The sequence below is a fragment of the Pseudorasbora parva genome, chromosome 19, assembly GCF_024679245.1.
Source record: "Pseudorasbora parva isolate DD20220531a chromosome 19, ASM2467924v1, whole genome shotgun sequence".
In the NCBI taxonomy this organism is placed as follows: domain Eukaryota; kingdom Metazoa; phylum Chordata; class Actinopteri; order Cypriniformes; family Gobionidae; genus Pseudorasbora; species Pseudorasbora parva.
In genome coordinates, this window is record NC_090190.1 from 14,957,213 (window position 1) to 14,981,427 (window position 24,215).

General features: G+C 39.4%; 1 long non-coding RNA gene across 5 annotated transcripts in view; it reads left to right on the plus strand.

Annotated features, from left to right (window-relative positions):
- The window catches only part of LOC137047824 (uncharacterized), a 201,311-nt gene that overhangs the window by 30,457 nt on the left and 146,639 nt on the right, over positions 1-24,215 (plus strand). For all 5 annotated transcript variants that reach the window (XR_010899257.1, XR_010899260.1, XR_010899258.1 and 2 more), the window contains exon 2: positions 7,849-8,033. This is a non-coding gene — a long non-coding RNA (uncharacterized lncRNA). The remainder of the gene's footprint in view (positions 1-7,848; positions 8,034-24,215) is intronic.

Here is a 24,215-nt window from a genome sequence, read left to right on the forward strand (position 1 = left end):
CAGGCCTTTGACTGTCCCCACACACACATGCTTTCATTTAATATCATTATTTTCTTTCCCTCTCTGTTTCTTTGTGTTTCTCCCACCATCTCTATCTTTCCCTCTCGCCCCTCCACCCCCTTAGGGTGTTAAATGAAGAACTTTTGATGTGTGTTTAACTCAAAGATGGCATGCAGCTGGCAATAGCTTCAAATCATGTGGCTTTTTTAGCCCTTTGCAGCTGCTTTCAGGATTACTGCAACTTAAAGCAATGGATACACAGCAGTTGTGCACAGTTAGCAGTGATGGACAGATTGTTTGGATGGAAAGTACATATAAAAAAAAAAAATGTTTACACACAAACCGGAGACAATTGTAAAAATAGCTTGGCACTCGTATGCTAATTCCTATCTAAATTGCGTCTCTTAGTGTTTGCATGCTACCAAGTTACATTAAAACGTTGAGTTAGATTTTGCCTTTTTAATCACAGTGTCTTTGCTAGAAGCTTGCTTTATTAATCAGTTTGATTGTGAGGTCAAGTGGTTGCTTTATGCCCTCACCGGCTGTGGGAAGGAACTTGGTGCTTCAAACGACCTCCTCTGACTGTGGCGGCACGATCTATGAAGAGAGACCTAAGTGCTGAGAATCCAGTGTCAGTCGTTTTAAAGGGCCGGTTTACTGCTGAAGGCTGGGAATGCATAATCAGGCTCTTTAAAGAAGTGTTTGGCTGTTGCGCTGGGGGAATGTGGGCTGTCACAGTGCTGCTTTGGTGCCCAGCTCTGCCTCAGCTGTTGACCACTGCCAGCTTGGCCCAGCTCAGGCAGGCAGCACAGCTGTGAACTCAGAGAACTGCCATATTTTGATCAGCATATGTGTGCTAGATATACTGTCAGTTCTTGCTGCTCTTTACCTTGGACTACCCTGCCGGGGGGAAAAAAAACAGGGTCATAACATCTAAAGGTGGTCAAGCTGGTTACTGTGGTTTTTGCTTGACATTCCTTTGAAAAAAGCAAATTCTCAGTCCTTTCTCCTTCCTTATGTAGGATTGAAAATAATCAAAGATATTTGCTTTACGGATTCAACCCATATCTTACCACAAGGGCCATTTGATAGTCCCCAAGGCCTGTAGGCCAAAATGTGTCACACTTTTACAGTACAGTGAGGGAAGTTGTAATTATCTGAATATCTGTCAGTTTGAATGTCTCACATTTGGGTTTAGTCACATGATTGAGAAAGGGGTAAAATAAGATTGTAACTGTTGCTCTGTCTCTGTGATTATCTGACTCTCGTTTCCTGTGGCCTGGCTCTCTGGCTCTTTCTCTCTGCTCTTGATTTTGTGGCTCTCTAGTTTGGGCCTGCTCTTAATCTCTCTCCCCATCTCTCTCTCTTCCGATCACTCATGTAACACATGCTAGGTACGATTAATGATATAAGTTATCATGTAGGGCTGTCAAAATTGCTCAAATGACGTTCGAATATTCCCTCTAAAAAAACACGAATATTCGAACATCTGTTGCTCATTTTGTCAATGACGCGCATTACGTCAACAACAGGACAAATGAATACAAAGACACATAACTACTTGTATAGGTAGTCCATTTAAGTTTAAACATATTTGACAATGTATTACTCACACAAAAACAAGTAAATCAGCTAATGGCCAAGACTGCATGCCTCACACACTCTCACCCTCACCCTCACGCTCTCTGCGCATAACGGTTTAAATGAACAAACTTTGAGTGCTGGTCAAGAGTTTTGTGCAAGCTATTTAAGGTCGTGACTCTTGTCCCAAATATAGCAGGCTTCCTTCAGTGATTGAAACAAATATTATTAATATTAATTTAAGCTTTACAGCATATTGAACGCTCCGAGCTAGCTGTGCTGTGGTAAACATTAAACTTTTTCTTGACATGAAACGGTAAATAATCAAACCAGTGGGAGCAGTGCATTTATCCTTTATTCTATTCAGTCAGTACAGTAGCCTACACTTTAGGAATGTTTTTGTTTAACGTTAAATACAATGAGGCATGGTATGTGAACACCATAACTATTATTCACTCTTACATAGCTTCCATACTTTATCTCGTGAGTAGGCATGTGCCGATATCAATTTTTCATGTTGCGATTAATTAATGAAGTTTTATCACGATATACGATATTATCACGATATTGAAATAAGTTGCAAAAAAAAGTGTTGCCATAGCATAACAGCTTTAAGAACTATTTTTGTAAGAACAAAAATAACTGAATGTTTAAATACAATAATGCACCAAAAATATATACAGCTCTGGAAAAAAATTAAGAGACCCCTCATTGAGAAACAATGAGAAATCAATGTTATGTGGTCTCTTGATTTTTTTCAGAGATGTAAAAGTACAATTTTCAAACAGATTAAAGTGCAAAAAAATTAGGCTATGAACAACAGGTAGGCTTACAAATTACAATAAGGTCTCATTAGTTTATGCATTAACTAAGATTGAGCAATAGCTACATTTGGTACAGAACGTATAATGTTTTTGTTAATGTTAGTTAAGAAATACTGATCATTCTTAGTTTTATCTTAGGTCCATTAAAAAAGTTATTTTGATTTTGGTTTTAATGTTATTAAAAAGTAACTAAGAAATTAACATAGAATGATTAATTCTTTATAAGTATTTTTCATTGTCAGTTTGGTAATAATGAATTAACATGTTAACTAATGAAGTCGTATCTCAAAGTTATACTGAACAATAACAAATAATTAGAACAGTTCTAATTATTAGGGTATGTTGTAGTCCAGATTAAAACATAAAAATGTTTAAATTTGAAAATAAATAGCCTATTAAGTCTTTAAGTATTAAGTATTTGGTGCTGTGATGAACAACATTGGGATATCAAAAACGAATGCTGTTTTAAAAACTACACACGTTTTTTTTTGTTTGCTGGTTTGCGGGGTAACCGGCTGCATTCTGCAGTTCATCAGCGCCCTCTGCTGTCACTGAGCGGCACTTCAGCGCGTCTCCTTCACCGGTTCAGTCATGTGCAAACGCACGTTGGGCTTGTTTATATCAGAGCGCTTCCCTTTGGCAGAATACAGCGGTGTTGAGCATTTATACGGTTGATGGGCAAAGTATTCTTGAGTGCATTATAAAAAAAATATAAATTGTTAATAAATTATTATTTACGATATTTTAAAGTGCCCATGATAACAATATCGTGCATATTCATTATCGTGATAAATCGCATTATCGGCACGTCTACTCGTGAGTCAACAATTTTACAAGTTGACAGCCCTATTATCATCTCATTCATTCTTTTTCTAACTATTTTAAGTGTAATAATAACCAGATTTTCTCATTAAATTCTTTAAACGGATGATGTGCTGAGTGCTGACTAGTTTTGGTATTAACTTTGAAGTGCTACCTATTGGAATACAATATCGTCATTCGTCACAGCAACGCTCTCCCACATATTTTGCTATTGTAACTGCGCTTATTTCCATCATTGGTAGCAATGGCCCAGAAACATAGTTTTCTACCATCTTGCTAATAACGTTTCTTAAGTCATTCGGCAACCCTGCAGTCGGTACCACTGTATGCAAACGACCCTTACACTTACCTCTTTTGTATTTACTGCACAATACTGAGCCCAATTGTAGTCCAATTTACATTTACCGACTGTTGCTCATTGAATTTTAGTGGGCAAAATCGATTATTTCAATTGGAATCTGTGTAATGAGAAATTTTACCTTATGTTTTGTCACTTGCGGTTTTAACAGATATTTTCAATTTAACCGATAGCTATGTGACCTTTGTGTGTGTGGAGATTCATACCTTGGAAACAAAGCAAAATTGAGGCTGTAAGAAAGTATACACCTCAAAAAGGATAAAGTGGCTGTTTGGAAAGCAGTTACTTAAGCTTAGTTTGTTTACTGGAGTGAAGAATGACTTTGGATGTGTATTTTGTTGTCATTCGTCCATGTAATCCAGTAATTCGTGGCCACATCCGGTTAAGTTTTCTTTCGCCTGCGAAAGTTCATTGCGCAAAGTCTAACTTTGTAAAAAGTTAGTGTTTTTATGACATTTTACACATTTGTCACCAGCCCAATCTCATGAGAAATGTATGAATTTGTATTTCTCACAATGTAATTTGTATGGAAATCTACAATTTTTAGAAAAAAGTAAGCATGGAGGTCCACCCCAGTGTGATGTAAACGGATTGTATGTTTACATCACACTGAGATGATACGTTCACATAAATTAATCACTAATTCTGCAAAATGGTAATACTTACAATTTCCCATAAGAGTGTGTTGGACGGTACTGTTGCTGGTGAAGCAACATTTGGTGAGAATTCTGCATCAGTCATGTTTGGTAAACCCACACATGCAGTACTTAATAGAACACTCAACCAAATTCCGTACCCGACCTGACTGGGCCCCGAACTGCACCCGCATTAAATCTACTGCGTTAGCTAGACAGAAATCATTTATTTTCTTGTGTAACACATGCAATTAAACCAACATTAGGCCTACCATGGTAATAATTAAAAAGAAAAAAAAGGTGAGAAGGTGCACCCGTTATGTCAAAAATACAACTCTTTTGCCCTACAGCATATGAACAATCTGCCCATACAGTTGTATGGCTATCACCAGACCAAGCTCAATTTAAGATTGGACATTGGTCTGGGGAGTCTGCTCTACTGCACTAGAGGCGTGATCAACGAGCATAATTCAAATGAGAATAACCACAAGAGGCGTGATCAATGGTCGTCCCATCACTTCTCTATCTGTCATTATGTTAAACCCGCTAATAGTGCGCCAGGTGGATAAGCCAGTCTGTGATTGGTTCCCGCAAAAGTGTAACATAAGCAGTAGAAATGAATGTTCAGGTTTCCAGACTGAGTTGCAGGGCGAAATCAAATCGCCGGCAGATCAGGCTGGGTTACCCAGTCTACCCATACAGTCTATTTTGAACAAGTGTGCAAAGGTTACACAATAGGCTATTCAGGCACTTAGAGGTTTCCATAAATTAAAAGAACCAAATATGAGCTTTTACTGTCATAATATAGGGGATATTTGAACAGATTCACTTAGCTTTTAAATGCCGGGTGTCTTCTGAAACTCTGCAGTGTATACGTGGCTTTTGGTCGTCTTAGTCTTTTCTTCATATTATGAATAGATAATATACAGAAAACGAGCTCTTAATTACTGAAGCTGTCAATCACTTCAGTTGCAGCACGATTGGCTACAATGCTCAACGCTGCAAATCACGTTGTTAGTAGAAAACTTTTGACAGTCTTCATACTACAGAACGTGAACACAAATAAGCACGGGACTGTTTGAAAGCAGCTGCCTATCAGTTGGCAGTGAATTGAGTCTAAGTAGTCTTGGCTACTAGATCTGCAGTCCGCCCGTGCCTATTGGTTTGTAACTCGCAACCGCATCGCAAATGACAACGTAAATAGCATGCCATCAAATAATCGTAGGGTACCCACATGCAGGACTCTAGGTCCGAAATTAATAAACAGAGCAATTCCAATAGGGTCCTCACACCATCGGTGCTCGGGCCCTAATTAACTGCATTAAGTGGCTGACTGTTTAGCCTTATTCTAAATTAGCCAAAAGTTTTTTTTCTGGTTTTAGGTGGATAAAACTGGTCTCCCAGACTTGCCAAGCTTGTGTTATGCTGATTGGCCATATGGTATTCTAGCCTAACCAAAAGAGAGCTTTACCAGCCCTAACCAGCTTGACCAAATTAGTCTACCACTTCAGCCAGAGGCCTGTTGCATGAAGCTAGCTGAACAAACTCTGAGTTTCAGAGTAGGTTTAGCGTTGACAAATCCAGATAAATCCAACCTGGTTTAGATCAAGTTCAACCGTTTCTCAAAGCTCGGTATACACTTTCTCTGTCAACTCAGGTTTAATGCAGAGTTAGCCTGAAAGTGTGACACGTGCGGCAAACAGCCAGTCACAGTGTCTGTTTGATTCACTTCTCTTCTGAAGATTGAGAAATCGTTTTGAAAATTACTATGAATTCAAAGTGATTATAATTCATATAATATAAATATAATAAATAATTAGCACTAAAAGATGCACAATTTTATTTCAAAAGTTTTTTCATTATAAACTGCTTTAATTTGGAACGAGACATACAGGGGGTGTGGCTTTATTGCATTTACTTTCTGCTGATTGGTCCAGTTTGGGTTTGCAATCTCAAACCCAGAATAAAACCTGCTCCAGAGCAGGTTAGCAGTGTAGTGTCAGTTACCATGGTGATAAACACTGAGAAAAACCAACCCACCTTCTTGAGCCCAAAAAACCAGAGTTAGCTCAAACTAATCTCAAATTTACCTGGGTAACAAATTGAAACCAGCTTTGTGTAACAGGCCACAGGTTCCTACCAGCTGGAGATCTGGGCAATTTCCTAATCCAGTTTTAGTTCCAACTACTTACTACTGCTACTACTACTACTACTAACTACTACCTTTAATGGATGGTAAGTTTGTACTACATCCAGATATTTAACATACTTCCTTGAGATTCAGTACTATGTATTTATATGTCGAATTTTATGTTTGTTTTTTCAGGGTTTGTGTTTGGAATGAATCAATTGGCTGTTAGATTCCTCTGCAAAGGTGTGTAACTCTATATCCTATAGATCAGTAAAGTGCAGCACAAGGGTCCATTCATAGCGTTAGTTATTAAGCTCTGAAAGATATTTTGATAAGTGTAAATGTGGGGTATATTCAAAAATAATTACAAGAGAGGCTTTTTCACACTTCCTTTCCTGCTATTGAGTCCTCAGAGAGCACTTGTCAGTGACTTGTGGGTAAACTTAGCTGTTGTTGATGGGGAAGAGGTGGGAAAATCTTTAATCGGCAAGTGGCCATGCTCTCGCTCTCTCTCGCTCTCTCTCGCTCTCTCTCGCTCTCTCTCGCTCTCTCTCGCTCTCTCTCGCTCTCTCTCTCTCGCTCTCTCTCGCTCTCTCTCGCTCTCTCTCGCTCTCTCTCGCTCTCTCTCTCTCTCGCTCTCTCTCTCTCGCTCTCTCTCTCTCTCGCTCTCTCTCTCTCTCTCTCTCTCTCTCTCTCTCTCTCTCTCTCTCTCTCTCTCTCTCTCTCTCTCTCTCTCTCTCTCTCTCTCTCTCTCTCTCTCTCTCTCTCTCTCTCTCTCTCTCTCTCTCTCTCTCTCTCTCTCTCTCTCTCTCTAATGTGTGTGTCCATGTTGAGTCATGAGCTCTGCTACAGGGATCAGAAGGGCTGAGGGGGAAAGTCCCGAGTTTTTTCTGTCTGCACCTGGACACACTCACATTCCACAGGCCTGAATGAAGGACCTGTATGAGCGGGGGGTGGGTGTGTGAAATGTAAAGTATGCTAATGCTGTTTGAATCCAGTATTTCTTAACCACATGAAACCACCTTTGGAATGACATCAATTCAACCGTTATGTTGATATAATTTTTTTTAAAGCCATGGTCCACCTTAATGTGTGTCAAAACGGTCTATTTTCACAACCTCTCACCTGCTTTAGCGCACAAACACTCATACTGCACTGTCTCTCTCTGTCTGTCTAATATAAAGCAACCAGTATATTCTTCAAAAATGTATCTTTGTGTTTTGTGGAAGAAACAAACTCGTACAGGTTTGGGGTGGCATGAAGGTGAATACATACAGACAAAATGAAAAGGAAATTCTTCTTGTTTTAAAATGCACAGGTCTTTCCCTGCCTAGCCTTCTGACTGATTGTCTAAGTGTTTGAAAGCCCAGAGCTCGGAAGGAATGCGGTCCAGATAGCTTAAAATAAAAGTAGGACGGGGTTTTACACACGCTGTGGGCCAGAACCTTGTTGTTTCCGGAACCATCTTTGACCTTCTCTCTTTTGTCCATGCCACAGATTCTTGTGTGGGAGCTGAGGCCTTTCCCAGACACAACAGAAACCAGAGGCTGTGGTTCATTTCATGACTTCCTCCTCATTGTTTGCCTGTCTGTGTGACTGGAAACCGGCAGTGACAGACTGATGACTTTGGTCGGTCTTCAACCAAGCCTGTGGAGAACCTGGACCTGACTCCTTCAGAAGTAGTGAGTAATCAAGGCCGACGGTCGAGCACCATGCTTTTCCCACACTTCTGTAACCTGTCACGCTGACCTTGTTGCTCAACTATGCTTTCAGCTTGTTGTCCAAATTATCCCGGCACACTGCTGCCAAGTTGCTTCAGTGGTTTACACACAATCCTGTGCCCAGTGGTCATTGAGTATTTTGCTCTCCCCTCTATTTCTTTTTTATTTGGTTGTTATGTGTTGTGATAAGAGTTAGCCTGAATAGCAGGAATACGCTGTCGTATCGAGGTCAGAGGTGGGGATCTGGCCTCTTCAGCTGCATATTTAAAGCACCGCAGTGAGCACTAACTTTCGAAAAACAGGACTCATAAATTGACAAGAGACGTTACAAGAGCCTTGATAGCTTAGCCAGATGCTAGGCCCCCTGCGTGGGTGTTTGCATGGATGTCTTTGTGTGTGTGGTTGTAGCTGTGTCCTGGGTTGACAATGATATCCGATGTCATTCATTGCATTAACCCTTTGGCTATGCCCTTTCAGGACAAATGTAAACACATAATGCACACTGAAGTGCATGTATGTAACCAGAGGCGATAGAGATAAACACATTTGCCTGTCACTCATACTTGTTTTGTCTAATGGTGTCTTCAGGCACTGTCATTACTATTGATCGTTGCAATTCAGGCAGGAAATCCTTGTTTTAAATTGTATTCAAGGATAATTGTAACCACATATTTGAGGACTGAAATTAAAGAATCAAGCATTTAAAAAGCAACATATCAGTGACTGTGAACCACTGATCTAAATATTGCGAGTGAATGAGTCCCTCTCCATGTCTATTGTGATTACAACCCTGATTGCATGAGTCAGTGATGATTAAGATTGTCTGAGGTGAAGAAAATCTAGTCAAAGCACAGGTGCAAGTATCTTATAAATATACTATTTGTACTCATTAGGGTTTGAAGTCAACATTTATGTGACACAAGTCTTATGGTAGTTATATTTATCACAAATTTCCGCTGTTAAGGTAAAAATATCACAAATATGCAGATTTAAATATGTCAAAGCTGATTGAACACTGGTGAGAATATTGCTTCAGAATAAATTATATTTACAAGTTACAACACACACACACACACACACACACACACACACACACACACACACACACACATACACAATCAAACTTTTTCTGGACAAACAAATATTTTACTCGGACCAGTGTATGACCGATTTACTTGTCTGAAGGATGAAGGACAAGCACATGAACATGCTTAATGTCGAGCCCTGCCTTTAAGAAGTGTCAAATGAATGACTAAAGATGTCATGTGGTATAACCAAGTAAAAAGTAACAGCATTTTTTCTTTTTACTTTATATTTGTGTTCAGACTTTAATCAGTGTTTTCTAAAAGTTGTACACATTTTGTTGAGTAAAAAAAAAAAAAAAAATATATATATATATAATTTATGATATATAATATTTTGCAGTTATCATATTATTAATTGCTCATGTTTTTGCAGTTGCACCACATGACATGCACTATCTAACCATGCCTTGTCATAAAAGGACATATTTGATATTTGACTAATAATTTCTCATTTTGTTCATTTTTCTGTATGTTGGTTGAACTTTGGTTTTAAAAATAAATAAAATTACAGGATTGTCTCAAACTACTTTAAGGTTTTACATGTTCAACCTTTTAATGAGACTCCCCAATAAACAAACAAACAAACAAACAAACAAAAACAAACACAAACAAACAAATAAATAAGTAAATAAATAAATATATAAATAAATAAATAAATAAATAAATAAATAAATAAATAAATAAATAAATAAATAAATAAATGATTTTTTTTTTTTTTTGTGGAGCTTTTGTTTTATGCAGTCAAACAAAAATACCAGTACAAAACGAATGTTTTCGTCGTCCTTCTTGCTCCTCTCGGCTGTATATTTGACTGATTTGCGTTCTCTCAGCTGCTTGGGGTCCACTGACCTACTTGCTCACAATGACAGGGCTGTTTCTTCCTGGCGGTAACAAATCGTGAGCGGGGGGCATCCTGCAGGCTTGGAGAAAGGGTGATGTATGGGACTCCCACCATTTCTCTCACGTCTCTTTCTCCTGCCATCTATTCTTTTGTCCAGGGGCCGCTCAGTTACCCTGTGTTAGCTCTTTCCCCTTTGACCTCCCCCACAGGAAGAACCAGTGACAGACTCTGAAATCCAACCGCTCTCCAGAGACACGTGTGTGTTACAGCTCCATCCAGGCAATGTTTGGCTGTAACATTGCTGCAGAAACTGAAGCTAGTAGTTTAACTACATTTCTTAGTAGTGAGGTAGTAGTGTGGCTATTTTTCAGTACAGTAGGAATGCTGTCCTAACCCTAGCCTAGTTTATATTTGATGCAAATTTCAAAGGCCTAAGATAATCTTTTATCGTTTTAATAAAGCAGACATAAGAATAACTTTTTGTATTGTAAATGACATTGTAAAATGGAAACTTAAGTTATTTCAGTCCAAAAAGTTTACTTGATTATCTATACATAATTGTTTTAGAAAAAGTACAGTATAAGTACATCTCTTAATCGTCATTGAATTGCATTGCATTATATATTTTGACAACCACAATAAAAGTACAGAGCTTTGATAATAAAATTAAGCATTTAAATAATCTTATTATAGAGAGATACAGTATAGAGTGACAACTATTTAAATTAATTTATACAAGCAGTCAGGAAAACTGTTATAAATATCTAATCAAATTTACATTACAAGCTATTAAAATGTCCTAATATAATAAATATCAGTAATTGCAGCAAATTGTGTATATATTTTCTCAGAGCCTCTGTATACAATTTAGTTTCCCTCCTTAAGTATCTGGTCCATTTCCCCCTCTCTTGTGTTATGAGTTATAAAAGCCTGATGATACTTTTTAAATGCATTTTTTATATTTTGCCTAAAGGTTCAATAAACTTTTCCACAAAAACAAAAAACACTTATTTTATGAGCCAGGGTTTACAGACTTATGATTTAGTAGAGTGACGTTGACATTCTTTACTGTTACGGTACATTTTCCCTAACAATAATTTGGCCATCAGTCTGTTCCGTATTCTCTGTCAGCTGTTTAGAATGAAACGTAGTGATGGTGATTCATGTGTGAGTCGATTGTTGATAGCATTAGGCAAACAAACTGATTTACAAAACAGTATGAATCAGTTTACGATTCCCTCTGAATCATCCTGACTCACTCAGACAATGAATCTTTTGGTGCAGTTTTCAGTAAAACTGTAAGACAGACAATAACATGATTTAGATAACAGAGAAGTGCTTTTGTAGTATTTTTTTACACTATTTAGGCGAATAGTGGAGTGAAGGATACCGTTTTTTATGTTTTAAAAAGGAGAAATGGCAAACTGAATTGAGCACTTATTGCTCTCATGTTTAAAAGAGTTTCTTTAAGACAGCATTTATAATGCCGTACTCTGAAGATCACTATGCACAGCAGAAATTGTCAGCTCTCATGTCTAGCTCTTCTTCAAGCTCGTATTGTGAATTAATAACATAAGTACGATCAATAATAGATGCCACTATGACTTTTGCCCCCAGACTAGACAGAAGACTATGAATTATGGATTGTTTTTTTCATGGCTAGGGAGGTTTTTATTTTCTTGTTTTGTTCGTGAGATCTTCCTAACTCTTATCACATCTAAGGTTTTTTAATTAAACAAAAAAAGATGAAAGCTTTAAGAGCACTTATTTCTGAAATGTGAGAATTTGCCTGATAATCTTACAAAAAGGGAAAATTGTGCAATAATCTAAAGATGATATCTACTGGAAAGTTTTAGAACACGTCATGAATTACTTGTGATTTTGACTGTGTACTTCCTAAAGGGATAGTTCACCCAAAAGTGAAACTTGTCATGTCATTTCTAGCCTGTATGAATTTGTTCAGTAAAGAAGAACATTCAAGGTCGGGAATTTTGGTCTGGACTTGATCCGTTGTGGAGTAACTATGCTTGAACCGAAGCTGTTCGGACCAATCAGATTGTCAGGGCGGACTTTATACGATGATGGACAGATGATCAACGGTAACCTAATCATCCACATTACTAAAGAGCGCTTGGGTTGAAGAATTAGTTTATTAAATGGAGAACTTGTTCGTATATGCATTCAGCTTTACTATTACTCTCAAATATGATGATCGTGTTGGTAAGTACTCTGTGGATCCTTAAATTCTTTACAACACCGGCACAGATTGTTTATAATCATCTTCTTCTTCTACTTCCAGCGTGCTTGCAGTTGAGTTCTTTTTGAAACTGTGCTTCTCTCAACATGCGTCACTTATTCAGTTGCTCTGATTGGTTGTAGGTCTATCCAATTGAGTGCAGAGGCTTTTTCTTTCCTGGTTTGGTTAAAACCACCATAATCACTGTCCAGTGGAACAGAATCAGACTCTGTTCTGACTAGAATCTTTAACTTTTTGTTAAAACCCGAGCAAAGAACAATACTCTGCTACCAGATGTGGATTACACCGGCTACTTTGATGAGGAGTGTGATCACTGTATCTGGCCTTTCTGTGATTATTTCCTCAGACTTCCAGATTTCTTCTGGTAATCAAGTAAAAAATGTAAAGACTTGTAAATAAATAACTAGCGTAACTATGCTCAAGTCTGAAAATGTTCTAATACATCTTAAATGACTAAATTTTATCTGCCGCGAGTGTCAACTAGCAACTCTCAATACACTTCTGAGCTGTAAACGGCAAACTCTGGTCGGGCCAATCACATCGTGTATAGTGTCAGTGGGCGGGCATAATAATAAATTTATTTATAATGCACTTTATATTAAACAAAATCTCAAAGTGATACAGAATTTAAAAACAAAAACAAAACAATCAACAACAATAAATAAATAAAACCGAAAAATAAAATAAAATAAATTAAACAAGTAGCAAGTCAATTAAAAGTCAATTAAAAGCTCTGCTAAAAAGGTGGGTTTTAAGACCACGCTTAAAAGTATCTATAGTCTGTGGAGTCCGCAGGTGGTCAGGGAGAGCATTCCACAGACTGGGGGCTGAAGAGCAGAATGCCCGATCCCCCATAGTACGGAGATTGGCTGTGGGAGTTTTGAGGCGATACAGCGAAACAGAGCGGAGGTTACGAGTGGCTGTTTGTGTGGTGAGGAGTTCCTTGAGATAGGAGGGAGCATCACCATGGATGCACTGGTGGGTAAGGAGAGAGATCTTGTACTCGATCCTGAACGACACAGGAAGCCAGTGGAGTGATTTTAGAATGGGGGTGATATGGTCGTATTTGCGCACCCTCATGAGGATCCTAGCAGCGCTGTTCTGAATACACTGCAGCCTCTGGAGATTTTTGCTAGGGATGCCAATAAGGAGCGCATTGCAGTAGTCCAGCCTGGAGGAGATAAAGGCATGGACAAGCTTCTCCGCATCTGCCAGTGATAGAATGGGACGAAGTTTGGCAATGTTTCTGAGGTGGAAGAAGGAGGTCTTACACAGGTGTTTGATGTGCGCTTCAAAAGTAAGCTGTGATTCCATTCTGACCCCCAGATTCGTGACTGAAGTGGAAAGAGGAATGACCTGATCAGAGAAAGCAATGCTGGTGATAACGGACTTCTGGACCTGAAGTGGAGTGCCGACTAGGATAGCTTCAGTTTTGGAGCTGTTTAGCTGCAGAAAGTTTTGCTTCATCCACGCCTTTATCTCATCCAGGCAAGTGATCAAAGTGGATGGTGTGAGGTCAGCAGAGGGAGATGAACTTGTCCTAAAGTAAAGTTGAGTGTCATCAGCATAGCAGTGAAAAGAAATCCCATGCCGGTTGATGAGACGGCCAAGGGGGAGCATGTAGAGTATGAACAGGGTGGGTCCGAGCACAGAGCCTTGAGGGACACCGCAGGTGACATTGTGTGACAGGGATGTAGCTTCTCCTAACGCAACATATTCAGTTCTCCCAGTGAGATAAGAAGAAAACCAGTTGTGGACCGAGTCAGAGAGACCAATGGTGGAATGTAAACGGTGAAGGAGGATGTTATGGTCAACTGTATCAAAAGCTGCAGTTAAGTCCAGGAGGATGAGAAGGGATGGGGAACCAGCATCTGCCGCCATCAAAAGATCGTTTGTGACCCTGACCAAAGCTGTTTCTGTGCTGTGTCCTGAGCGGAAACCAGACTGAAATTTCTCATAAAGATGGTTATGCTCCAAATGGACCTGAAGCTGTGCAGCAACAACTTTTTCCAGCACCTTAGAGAGGTATGGGAGGTTGGAGATGGGCCTGTAGTTGTCATTAACATCTGGGTCTAAAGTAGGTTTTTTCAGAAGTGGTCTGATGATAGCAGTTTTAAGAGATGAAGGAACATGGCCAGCCTGGAGGGAATTATTAATAATCTTGGTAATGAATGGACTTAAGACACTGAGGTTAGATTTTACCAAGGCTGTAGGAAAAGGATCCAGTGCACAGGTGGATGGTTTCATTTTTCTGATGATGTCCTCAACCTCGAGCTGTGTGATGATGGAGAAGCAGCAGAGATGTTGGAAGGTCCCTGGCTGTGGATCAACAGACGGGACAGGCAGAGCGGAGGTGCTAGATAGGAGCAAGTGGATGTTGTCTACTTTGTTCCTAAAAAAGGTCATGAACTTATTGCACCTCTCTTCTGTGGCTTCTGAAAAAGAGTGAGTTTGTGGTTTGAGGATGTGATTAATAGTGGAGAAAAGCTTCTTGGAGTTTCCAGGGTTATTGTTGATGATGCTAGAGTAGAACTGTGACTGAGCATCTCTTAAACACCTTGCGTAGGCCTTCTGATGATCTCTATAGGCTTGCCTATGAACAGTGAGTCCTGAGAGCTTGAGACGCCTCTCAAGTACGCGCCCAACCGTCTTCATCTTCCGCAGTTCGCTGGTGTACCAGGGTGCTGAGCGCGAGAAGGTGACCATTCTAGTTATGACAGGTGCGTGAAGATCTAGAAGGCTGCTCAGAGACTTGTTGTAGAAGTCAACCGACTCAGAGACTGAGGAGAGATCAACAGAGGAGAATTGCTGAAGGTCTGTAGTTAAAGAGTCTTGGTTAATCTTTTTCAGGTTCCTGAAGCAAATTTGACGGGAATCTTTGGTAAGGGAAGAGGGGCGTGGCAGCTCCAATGAGATGGCCTGGTGGTCAGACACACCCAGATCATACACCAAGAGGTTTCTAATATGAGGAGAGTTGGAAATGACCAAGTCCAGAGTGTGCCCCCTAGAATGAGTGGGTCCATCCACATGCTGTTGGAGATTGAGGCAGTCCAATAATTGCAGAAACTCAGCTGCCAGGTGGCAGGAGGGGGTATCTACATGAATATTAAAATCTCCTAATATTAAAATGTTGGCAGAAGTAGAGCAGAGTGTTGTGAGAAAGTCATGCATCTCAGAGATAAAAACTGAATTTGTTTTTGGGGGCCGATAAATGAGCAGTATTGTCAACGAAAAAGGGGGTTTACATTTAAAAGCAAGGTATTCAAATGATGACACTGTGGGCAGAGGGAGAAAAGACAGCTCCAATGATTGTCTATGAATTACAGCTAAGCCACCACCACGACTAATGACGGCCAAGTTGCGCTAACGCGTGTTTCTAGTAAATGCAGAAACTGGCGAACGGCGGTCTTTCGAATCAGCTCTGACCGCGACTCTGGAAGACTTGGAGTTAAGCTTTTCTCTGAGAAAAGAACAAAGAACGGCACTGAAGTCATTCTTAAAAAGGGAAGATGTGTTCGGAGTTTTGCCAACCGGACGACGAAAGTTTAATCTTTCAACTAGCCCTTGGATTGAGCCCTGTCAATAGTGTGTTTCCAGACCAAACATTTTGATGTTTGTCAGGCTTGTCAGCCTATTGCCAGACCATAACTCAGTTACTACTGAGAATGATCTGGTTTTAACCAGGCTAGTTTGTGTGAGAAACAAACTGAAATTAATGTAATTTATTCACAATTCTGCAGAAGGACTGATGTCCCGCTTATGAGCTGGATGTAGTCAATGATTTGGTTTATCTGGTTGACAAAACCTGAATGATTTGCTCACAAAACATACTGAGCTGTTCCTCGGATTCGGCTCACTCAATAGACTCAATGAACTCAATGGGGGAAAGATTGTCAGAGGATAATGAACAGCTTTCTGAATTTCTGAATGATCAAGCCACTTTCTGACTTGCGATGCAGCCAGGAATTATAATCACACCGTGTCCATTCGTTTGTCCTGAGGAGAACTGCCCCCGCACCCACCCACCCCTCAACCAAGCCAGGTTTTCCCATTTCTGTCACACGTTTTGGTTCCTTGATTGTTGCCTTTGGCTTGCTTAGTTGGAGATTCTTAATATTCAGCAGTATTATTGTTATTATTTGACTGCCCTGGCACTATCAGAACTGAACTGAGCTGGATAATGATATCACTGTTTTCGGCAGAGCTGCTTTATAGCTGAATAGAGCTCAGAGGTATTGAACTGAATCAACACTTAACTGACTTCACCTGAATAATGGCACTGTTGTTGTTGTTTTTTTTAGAGCTGCTTTACAGCAGAATTGGTCATTTATCATAATTTTTCTGTTATCACTATAAAGCCGCTTTGAAACAAACTGTGTTGTATAAAGCACTGTACAAATAAAGGTGACTTGACACAAATGACAAAATCCTCATTCAAGGCATTCAGCAACAAGGGTTCAGAAGACTTGACATGTAGTTGGTGTCATATTGGCAGTTTTTATATTTCTATGATGATTTTACATCTTCCTTGTCATCCCCAATCACTGTATTTGCATAGACTGAAGAGCTCGACATGAGAGAGAAATCATACTGTTTTGGAACAACGTTTTTTTTCTTTCTTTTTTTTCTTTTTGCTAGCATGTTAGCTTTCATCAGTCTGCACTTAAGTTTAGGTTTCCATCTGCTCATCAGAACGTTAAACATCAAAGACAGGCATGTTTTAAAGACTTTTTAGTAGAATTTGGAAGTCCTGCAAACAATAATGATCAAAGTTTAATATGCATTTCTTGGTTGTCCGGCATATTTAGTCAGAGTGCCGTTCCTATACTTAAAAAAACCAAAAATTAAAAATGTGCTTGTTAGCGTCTGTGCTATTCTTTGACACAGTTGCCCACATGTTCATAGCAACCCAACCACTTTGATTGAGGAACTTGAGACGTTTTCTTTCATGTCTTGTTGTGTGTGTGTGTGTGTGTATTGAGTCATCCTGGATTCCTAAAGATTTTTCTTCCCTCTCAAGTATTTTCCTCTAGCATTTCACCTGCAATGATGTGACTGACACAATACCTCCACCCCGTTCCCCTGCTACCCCACTCCATCTGTGCCCTTCATGCTGATTTACGCTGTAATTTTTTATTTTTTTGCTGAGTAAATTCTGTGCCATATCCAAATCCCCCTCGTCCCGTCCTGCCGACACTCTCTCCCTCAGATGGATTTATACCAATTTTAAGACTTTTATCTTCTCTGGGTTTGTAATTTCTGTAAGCAGACACTTAACCAATGCAAAGCTTTGCTGACTAAGAAGGTTGGGAGTTAGCGAGAGTGATCATAACCACAACTGCTCAGAAGCATCAGCATTCTCAAACGTGCATTGCGTATTCATAAAAACGCATGCATTTAAGGACATACACTCGCGCGAGAGCTGCATGAAGACCTTTCTATACGGTTCACACAAATAGTGCCTATAAACATGGATTTACGCAGAGATATGGGCATATATATATATATACACACATACATACATACATGCATACATGCATGCATGCATACAGGTCCTTCTCAAAAAATTAGCGTATTGTGATAAAGTTCAAAGTTCATACATATTTTCCATAATGTAATGATAAAAATTAAACTTTCATATATTTCAGATTCATTGCACACCAACTGAAATATTTCAGGTCTTTTATTGTTTAAATACTGATGAATTGGCATACAGCTCATGAAAACCCAAAATCTAACATTTTTTTTTGCATATTTCATCCAACCGATAAAAGAAAAGTGTTTTTAATACAAAAAAAGTCAAACTTCAAACAATTATGTTCAGTTATGCACTCAATACTTGGTTGGGAATCCTTTTGCAGAAATGACTGCTTCAATGTGGCGTGGCATGGAGGCGATCAGCCTGTGGCACTGCTGAGGAGTTATGGAGGCCCAGGATGCTTCGAGAGCGGCCTTAAGCTCATCCAGAGTGTTGGGTCTTGCGTCTCTCAACTTTCTCTTCACAATATCCCACAGATTCTCTATGGGGTTCAGGTCAGGAGAGTTGGCAGGCCAATTGAGCACAGTAATACCATGGTCAGTAAACCATTTACCAGTGGTTTTGGCACTGTGAGCAGGTGCCAGGTCGTGCTGAAAAACGAAATCTTCATCTCCATAAAGCTTTTCAGCAGATAGAAGCATGAAGTGCTCCAAAATCTCCTGATAGCTAGCTGCATTGACCCTGCCCTTGATAAAATACAGTGGACCAACACCAGCAGCTGACATGACACCCCAGACCATCACTGACTGTGGGTACTTGACACTGGACTTCAGGCATTTTAGCATTTTCTTCTCCCCAGTCTTCCTCCGGACTCTGGCACCTTGATTACCGAATGACATGCTAAATTTGCTTTCTTTCAAAAAAAGTACTTTGGACCACTGAGCAACAGTCCAGTGCTGCTTCTCTGTAGCCAAAAAGTGGCTTGACCTGGGGAATGCGGCACCTGTAGGCCATTTCCTGCACACGCCTGTGCATGGTGGCTCTGGATGTTTCTACTCCAGACTCAGTCCACTGCTTCCGCAGGTCCCCCAAGGTCTGGAATCGGTCCTTCTCCACAATCTTCCTCAGGGTCCGGTCACCTCTTCTCGTTGTGCAGCGTTTTTTGCCACACTTTTTCCTTCCCACAGACTTCCCACTGAGGTGCCTTGATACAGCACTCTGGGAACAGCCTATTCATTCAGAAATTTCTTTCTGTGTCTTACCCTCTCGCTTGAGGGTATCAATGATGGCCTTCTGGACAGGGTCGGGTCGGCAGTCTTACCCATGATTGCGGTTTTGAGTAATGAACCAGGCTGGGAGTTTTTAAAAGCCTCAGGAATCTTTTGCAGGTGTTTAGAGTTAATTAGTTGATTAAGATGATTAGGTTAATAGCTCGTTTAGAGAACCTTTTCATGATATGCTGATTTTTTGAGACAGGAATTTTGGGTTTTCATGAGCTGTATGCCAAAATCATCAGTATTAAAACAATAAAAGACCTGACATATTTCAGTTGGTGTGCAATGAATCTAAAATATATGAAAGTTTATTTTTTATCATTACATTATGCAAAATAATGAACTTTATCACAATATGCTATTTTTTTAGAAGGACCTCTGTGTGTGTGTGTGTGTGTGTGGTATATATGTATGTGTGTGTGTGTGTGTGTATATATATATATATATATATATATATATATATATATATATATATATATATATATATATATATATATATATATATATATATTACACCACACACACACACACAGAGGTCTTTTTTTTTTTTTTTTTTAATGGTCTAAAAGTTTTTAGTAGGAATCCAACATGAAAACAATTACATTTTTGAGGACTTTTTTTTTTAACTAGATTCCCTTTGTTTTGTTTTAAAGATATTTATTTTTTTATTGTGGACCTAGCTATTAAATGTTAAATTCATGGGCATAATTATCATATTAATTATATAATATAACTATTATACACAAATGAATCTTTCCATGGCTAAACAAAAGGATAAGCCATAATCCAATCCACTTCCATCAGTTTATAATTTCCTATCCAGCACACAAGCCTTTCTTCCCTAAAGCTTCAGTCTTACCGTTCTACAGCCAAATAAACATGTAGGACAGAGGCTGTTATTTGGACATCTCACCACACAATTACTGATTCTCATTCCAGCTGAAAAGGCCGCAGTGGCCCTAGAGAGAAGAACATTGTGTTCATTCAGTGAAGATAAATGTCTTTATTTTCACAGCCATGCAGAGGGCATGCCTTATAACTGACAAACCTTAAGTCAGTATCAGTCTTTTAAAACTGATACGTGTCCCAGAGTGGGAGTAGATTCACCCGTCAAACAAACATACTGAACAGGCAGGCGCATCTCCTCTCCCAGGCCTGTTTAGAGAACGGTGAGTTCCTTGTTTGTCAGTGTGTTTGGGGAGTTGGGAGGGAGAGGGAGCGGATGTACGTTTAAGTCAGTTCCTCTTTTTGTGTGGAACGATATGAGGCCTGAGTGGGGCAGTTAAGGGTGCGCTGGTGCCAAAAGCATTATTTGGAGCAAGCCAGACAGTAGCCGTCAAAACAGGAAAGGCAAACAGCAGATGCTGAGATCTGCAGCACGCCATGAAGGTAACCTCAAGCCTCGGCCCCCTGCTCTCACAAACTCAACTTCCTGTTTAGCAGAGCAGAGGGGGATGACCCTGTGGTTAAACGCAAGTAGAAGTAGAAGCAACTGACCAGAATCCAACAGTCATTTGAAGAGCTTAAATAGTAACAGGTGTAAGAATGAAAACGTGTAGTTTGAGCTGCTTTTTGTAGTCATGCTCTATCTACTTATCTACCTGTCTGTCTGAGATGTAAATCAAATGTATTTAGTTTTAGATACAAGTCAAACTATTCAAATATCTATTAGGGCTGTGCGATATTGAAGAAAAAGTCGATATGCAATACCTTTTTAAATAATGCGATATTCTATATGCTATACAATATTGCTATTAGTGTGTACAATCTATTTAATAATATTAAAACAAATATTTAAAATCTGAGAATGATACTATTTGTGTTTTACAGTATTTCTGGAAAACGAAAGCATTGCTACAACTTGAAAGTGGCCAGCAGTGTTTTTGCAAAAACGTATTAGAAAAAAACTGGTGTGTGTATTTTGGTGGTTCGAGTGTGTAACAAGACACGAAACAGGACTGAAGGGGACGCATGCTTTCAGAGAAGCCGCTTGTGTGCATGTTTTGGTGTGTGTGTCTGTCTGTCTGTCTGTCTGTCTGTCTGTCTGTCTGTCTGTCTGTCTATCGATCGATCGATAGTTTTAGAAATAAATAAATATTGTTTGATTGATTGATTGATTGATTGCCTAAGCTAATGCTCTCTATCAACTCTATAATGGGCAAGTTGATCTACCAGCCCCTTAAACTGGCCTTTTCTGATTTAATCTGGTTTCGATTGGTCTCCTTCTGTTTCAGATGGTCTAGCTGGACTCGCAGCCTGGCCAGCTGAAAACTTTCCCAAACACTTTTGGACCAGTCAACTGACCTTGCTGGGAGAACAGCTAAAACCAGCAAACCAACAGGCTGTTTTGTTTTTGTTTGTTTTACAGGGAGGACTAGCTTGAAATCATGCAAAACCAGCTACCATTGGTTGCAGCTGTGTTTTCCATCAGAAAGGCTTAACAAAACACTAAATCGTATTCTTTATGACATTCACAATCCCTGAACTGAAGTTTTGTTTTTCTTTTTTTGCCATGATCTTTGCACATCATTACCACTGCACCCCAAGGCACTTTTGTGACTAGAAATGAAGTTATTACTTTCAGCGTTAGTGATATGATGTATTTGGCTCCTTTCTAGTGATATACCAGAGATACTGAGTGAGAGCCCAGAGAAGGATGAAAGGTGAGACTGATCCTTATGGATGCCCCCTGCTGGCAGGAGCAGGCAGGAGCCATGCATTATTGTGCTCCCCTACTGATTTCAGCTGGGAAAGGGGAGTTGAGTCTACCTCATTATATAAAGAGCAAGAAATAGAGAGATCCTAATATTGCTGTGTGCTGTATAGGCTTTTCATTTTTCAAAGCTTCTCCAGACACAGGACCGCTGCTCAATTAGGCTGTCCACTCACGACTTAATGAGGAACCAGCCATGACGGCGTACTCTAATTTATGACAAATTGCCTAATTGTTCCTGGCTTTTCACATGCTCTGGGTGAGGTTTGTGGAACGTGCAGAGAACCATAACTGCCAACATAAATCTGTATTTTCCTGCAGTTCTTCTTATCTACTGACCACTTTCTTGCATTTAGTATAGGTTGTATCATCAGTCTTTAGTTTAAAACCAGTGTCTTAAACCTTTGGTTGTAAACATCTTCATGGTCTTGATTGAGCATTGCTGAACGATCCACTCCTGTAGGTCAAATGGCAGGATGATATGTCTTTAGGTAAAAGTTTATGATTCAGAATAGCATGCTGCCACTCTTAGTTAGCGGTACATATTGAAGCACTCTCTGCAGAATACTGTCTCGCACAATGCAACATGCTCAACTTGATGTTCCATTTGCAATGTGATGAATGATCTGGAAATGATTGCAGTTTTGTACACTAATTTAATTGGTATTGAATTTAAAATGCAAAATCACTCGATAAAGATGGGTTTTCAAAAGTGGTTTAGTTTAATTTGATGTAGTCACTGTAGTGATACTGACTGCACATGAGCCATATAAATATCACTCTTTTTTGAATAAATAAATACAAATAAAATAAATATTTTGGTCGAATCGATCCAACATTTAACCCTCACTATGCTTTTCAATAATCCAAAATATATATATTTTTATCTATAATATTTTTTACTATTATTTAAAGGTGCCCTAGAATGATTCGAAACAATATGTTAAATTGTTCTCTTATATCTACATAGAGGGTATGTGGCTTATTTAAGGGCAAAAAATTGTCCAGATACAGTTTTACAGGTCTATTTACAACCCTATAAATTGTCCCTAGGATGTAATGCTCTGTTTTTGCCTTATTTGGAAGAGTCATGAATATTAATGTTGAGCTCTTCTCTGATTGTCTTATTTCAGCAGCTCACAGCTCAAATCAGTTCAGTGAAGCGGCTCATGAGTCCTGACCGTCCTGACAGAACACAGACAGACTGAATGACACTTTAAGCAAAATATCTCAAATGGAGGTTGATAAAATGCAGCTTACTTTATTGGTGTTTTCAGATCATCCATGCGCTAGAAAGAGCTCGCGTTCATGCGGTTGCCAGATTTCAGTAATTAAATCACCCAAACATTATGGTGGAAAAGGTTACATTTGCTAGAAGGATCGAGTGAACGATCTGTAAGCAAAGTATCTACGGTTGTATTTTGTTAATATTAACCTTTGTCATTAGACACACTATTTATTTTGGTATGGTACTTGGAGTTTCCTATTGTTACTGTACTAGCATCTTGCGTCATCTAGACAATGCGGTCTCTAAGAAACTTTCCGATTTGTTTAGAAATTGTTTAAATGGCAATAAGTGGATAAATCACTACTTACTGCTTGCAGGAATATAGTTGCCCCTATCTTCAGTTAAAGACGCTGAGCGAAGCTTGCTTGAAATGGGCCGAACAAACGAACGATTTGTTGTGGTATCCGATTATAATAAACTTCAACCATGACTGTTGACATATGACAACTGACATGAGTCCCCTGCACAGCCTAAACATGATTTGTGTCATGAGAGCTGCCGTTTTTGCTATCTTCAAATGTCTTGTTTACTATCAGTAGATTCGGCTTCGTCAGTTCTGCCTGACAATGAACATGTTTGGACAGATGCAAATGTTGGGGGCGTGCATATAAATGATCCCCAACGTTTGCGTCACGGTTGGGTTTTTGTTGAGAAGCACTTTTTTTTTCCATGGAGTTTTTGACTTACCAGATTTACATAAGAAGTAGGAGGCAATGGTGTTTGAGACTTACAGTATGTGATGTCCATGTACTAAACTCTTATTATTTCACTATGGCAAGGTTAATTCAATTTTTCATTCTAGGGCACCTTTGAATATTTGTTACTACAAAGCTCTTGTGAGTTCACTATGTTGCCAAAAGTATTGGGACACCCCTCCAAATAATTTAATTTGGGAGTTCCAATCACTTCCATGTCCAAAGGTGTGTAAAATCGAGTACCTAGGGATGCAGACTGTATCTACAAACATTTGTGAAAGAATGGGTCACTCTCAGGAGCTCAGTTAATTCAAGCATGCTACTTTGATAGGTTGCCACCTGTACAATAAGGTCATTCATGAAATGTCCTCACTACTAAATATTTTACTGTCAACTCTTAGTGGTATTATAACAATTTGGAAGCAATGGAGAACAAAAGCAACTCCGCCACGGAGTAGTTAAATCACAGAGCGGGGTCATCGCATGCTGAGGTGTACAGTGCACAGAAGTC